The sequence below is a fragment of the Onychomys torridus genome, chromosome 1 (genome assembly GCF_903995425.1).
Source record: "Onychomys torridus chromosome 1, mOncTor1.1, whole genome shotgun sequence".
In the NCBI taxonomy this organism is placed as follows: Eukaryota; Metazoa; Chordata; class Mammalia; order Rodentia; family Cricetidae; genus Onychomys; species Onychomys torridus.
Window position 1 is genome coordinate 140,128,628 of NC_050443.1, and position 3,917 is coordinate 140,132,544.

Consider the following 3,917-nt stretch of genomic DNA (forward strand, 5'->3'; position numbering starts at 1 on the left):
TTAATTTTAACATTCTATATAAGAGAAATATTGTTTCTATGCATAGAATGTTCACAACAAGTGTTGTTAACTGTGTTGGAATTCTTGGCAACCAGCCCGTGGGAAGTCTCAATCAGACTCCAGAGTCAGGGGCCCTTTCCCTTCTGGTGCCCCCATAATTGTCTGTGTCTTTCCATTCTGCCTTGAGATTACGACCAAAAGACATTTTTTTTTTATTTGTAAAAGTACAAGGCTGTATTTTTATTTTCTAATTCTGGCAACCCTCATAAGAGGCAATATTTAGATTCGGACACAGGGAAAGAAAATCCAAATGGAATATGCTAATTCCACTCAGCTAAGAAGAACTAAATACTAGTTTCATGATGCTGAAGTAGCTGAAATTTTTAGAACAGAATAATGGAATGGAACAAGCTGCATATGAAAGAGCCGGAGAAATTTTCACAAGGACCTCCTTGATTTTTTGGCTCAGTACTACTCTGTATGTATAGCATGAAATCCCCTAGGGCAAAGAGTAAGGATTGCCAAATTCACACATAGCTTGGGGGTATTTCAGTCCCATCCGTCCAGACCTCAGAGATGTCTTTGCTGATATGGGGTTATAGATACTATAAAAGAAACTCTAGATTCAATATTTTAAAAAATCTAAAGTGATCCCCAAGATTGGTAGTATGGCTCATGGCAAAGCTCTTGCTGACCATGTGGAAGTCCCTGGGCTCAGTTCCCAGCAAAACAAAACAAAATTTAACAATGTTTTTAAGCTCTCAATAAATCAGGGTAATCTTTGCAAGTAACTTAACTGACTACAGGTGCTCTGCAATTATTACTCCAACACTGAGACCCTGAGGAAAGAAGATCATGTGGAAGGAAGATCATGTGAGGCCAGCCTGGCTACACAGAGAGACCCTGTTGAATGGCAGGAAGGAAGGGATTATTAAGGAGAAAAACAAAATGTCAACACTTGACAATGTACCATTCATAAAGTACAGCATCCAATAAAACTCAGCTTGCAAAAAACAAATGGCTTCTGACCACATCTGGGAGAACAGATGACACAGGGCAAAAGTGACAGAATGGAATCACCTGAGGGGTCGTCATGGCTAGTTTCTAAGTCAACTTGACATAAGTTAGAGTCACCTGAGAGGAGGGAGCCTCAAATGAGAAAATACCTCTATACAGTTGGGCTGTAGACAAGCATGTAGAACAGTGTTTCTCAACCTGTGGATCATGACCCTTGGAGGGGGGTGAAACAACCCTTTCAGAGGGGTCTCACCTAAGACCATGGAAAGCACAGATATTTACATTACAATTTCATAACAGTAGCAAAATTGCAGTTATGAAGTAGCAACGAAAATAATTTTATGGTTGGGGAGTCACCACAACATGAGGAACTGCGTAAAGGGTCCCAGCATTAGGAAGGTTGAGGACCACTGCTTTTTGTTATTAGTGTTTGATGTAAGAGGGCCAGTTCATTGTGGGTGGGGATACCCTTTGGCTGGTGGTCCTGGATTGTATAAGAAAGCAGACTCAGCAAGCCAGGAAGGAGCAGTCCTCCATGGCCTCTGCATCAGCTCCTGCCTCCAGGTCCCTGCCCTGCTTGAGTGCCTGACCTGAATTTCTTGGTCAATGAGCAGTACTGTGGAAGTGTACACCGAATAAACTCTTTCCTCCCAAAGTTGCTTTTGGTTATAGTGTTTCATCACAGCAGTAGTAATCCTAACTAAGACAGGTGTGAAACAGTTACTATAGGTATGCTCAAAGACTAAATGGAGCAGGTTCTGTGGGCACATGCCTGCAATCCCTGCTACTTGGGCCTTTGAGGCTAGCCTGAGCAGTTTTCTGAGACCCTGACTATTAGGATAAAGCAGCAGAAAGATGTTTGGTGGGCTGGCCAAGGTGTGCCCCTAAAACATCAAGCCATGAAATAGATCTAATGCAAGAGGTTTACTGGGGGAGAGTGAAAGGCCATCTCAGTGGGGACATGAGAGAGAGAGAGAGAGAGAGAGAGAGAGAGAGAGAGAGAGAGAGAGAGAGAGAGAGAGAAGGAAGAAGACAGAATGATCTGAGGTGGCCAGGATCTATCTCTCTCTCTCTCTCTCTCTCTCTCTCTCTCTCTCTCTCTCTCTCTCTCTCTCTCTCTCTCTCTTCTCTCTCTCCCCTCTGTTTTTCGAGACAGAGTTTCTCTGTGTAGCCCTGGCTGTCCTGGAACTTGCTTTGTAGATCAGACTGGCTTTGAATTCAGAAATCTGCCTGCCTCTGTTTCCTGACTGCTGGGATTAAAGGCGAGCACCACCACTGCCTGGCTTTAAAGGGGAGCATGTTGCTATGCGACTCTGTGAAACTCGCACAGCCCTGCGACAGTGAAAATGCTCAACACCTGGCAGCACCTGGTAATGAGACAGGCTGCTGCCACTGCTGCTGCAGACTGGCAGAGGCCAAACCCACAGCACTGACTCAAAGTAAAATAGGCCTAAGGATGTAGCTCAGTGGCGACACAAGGTTTGAATGAAAAATGGCCCCAAAGATCCATAGGGAATGGCCCTACTAGGAGGTGTGGCCTTGTTAGAGTAGGTGTGGCCTTATTGGAAGAAGGGCTTTCAGGTTTCAGAAACTCAAGCCAGGCCCAGTGGTTCACTCTCTCTTCCTCTGCCTGTGGACCCAGATGTAGAATTCCCAGCTCCTCCTCCAACACCATGTCTGCCTGTGTGCTGTCCTGCTTCCTGCCATGGGTGATAATAGACTAAACCTCTGAAACTATAAGCAAACTCAATTAAATGTTTTCTTTTATAAGAGTAGCCATGGTCATGGTGTCTTCACAGCAAAGGAAACCCTAACTAAGACAGTTCTCATTACTGTAAAAAATCAAACAAAAATAGTTAAAGGGAAATAATATAAGATAAAAACTATAAAGACATAAAGTAGGCATGATGATACTCAGTATAATCTGCCACTTAGGAGTTCAAAGCAGGAGAACCTCTGCAACCTTGAGGCAGCCTTATTTTCCCAGCAGGCTCCAGGCCAGTCAGAACTACAGGGCTGTGATGTAAAGAAGGGAATCCACCTCTAGGTAGAGAGATGCCTTTGTTTCTTAATGGTGGAAGAGATCAGGGACCTGGTTAGGGGACCACCCCTAGGAAGGCAGGTTCCTCTTATGATAATATACTTTTTCTTCTCAGAATTCTCACTCCTAATACAGTCCCTACAAGTCCCTGAGCCATAAATATCCAATGCAAATCAATACATTTGCATGTAACATATTGCTGAGCACACCAAACTTACCTGCGGGGTGGTGTGCAGCTCATCCATTAGTGGAGTCCTTACCTGATGTTGCTCGAGGCCTGTGTTTGATCATCAGCATCACAGAGAAAAACAAAAAGCCCAGGTGTGGGGGCCCACAGGAGCGTCCTAGTAAGACCTTACTTAAGAATCTAAGCTTGCTTTACCCAGCAAAGCTGCATAATGGGATGATTTGGTCACAGGCATGGTTACCAGGAGTTTTGAAGGGTCTACAGTTGGCTATACATTGTGCTTTGATCTTGAAAGGGAGAGGTCTTTTGCCTTGCCCCTTGGTATTGTATAAAAAGCCCTTTGGAGTAAACCTTGAGGTGGCTGGGTATTGATCCAGGGCCCTCCCAAAGCTAATCTGTATCTCTGTCTTCATCTCCATCTCTGCCTATATTTCTGTCTAATTCGTCCTCGTTTCTCTCTCTTCCCCAAAAGAACACTTCAACAGGTTGGAGCTGGACTACCACAGACTCCCACACCCAGGTGCACTTTACTCGATGAAATCCCATTCTCTTTACCTCCCTGAACTCATGACATTAATTAGGTTCTGTAGCCACCTATCTCCATCTCCAGGTTTAACTATTTCTTTCTTGTCTTTTTCTTTCCGACACTGGCCAGAGCCTAAGTAGGCTTCT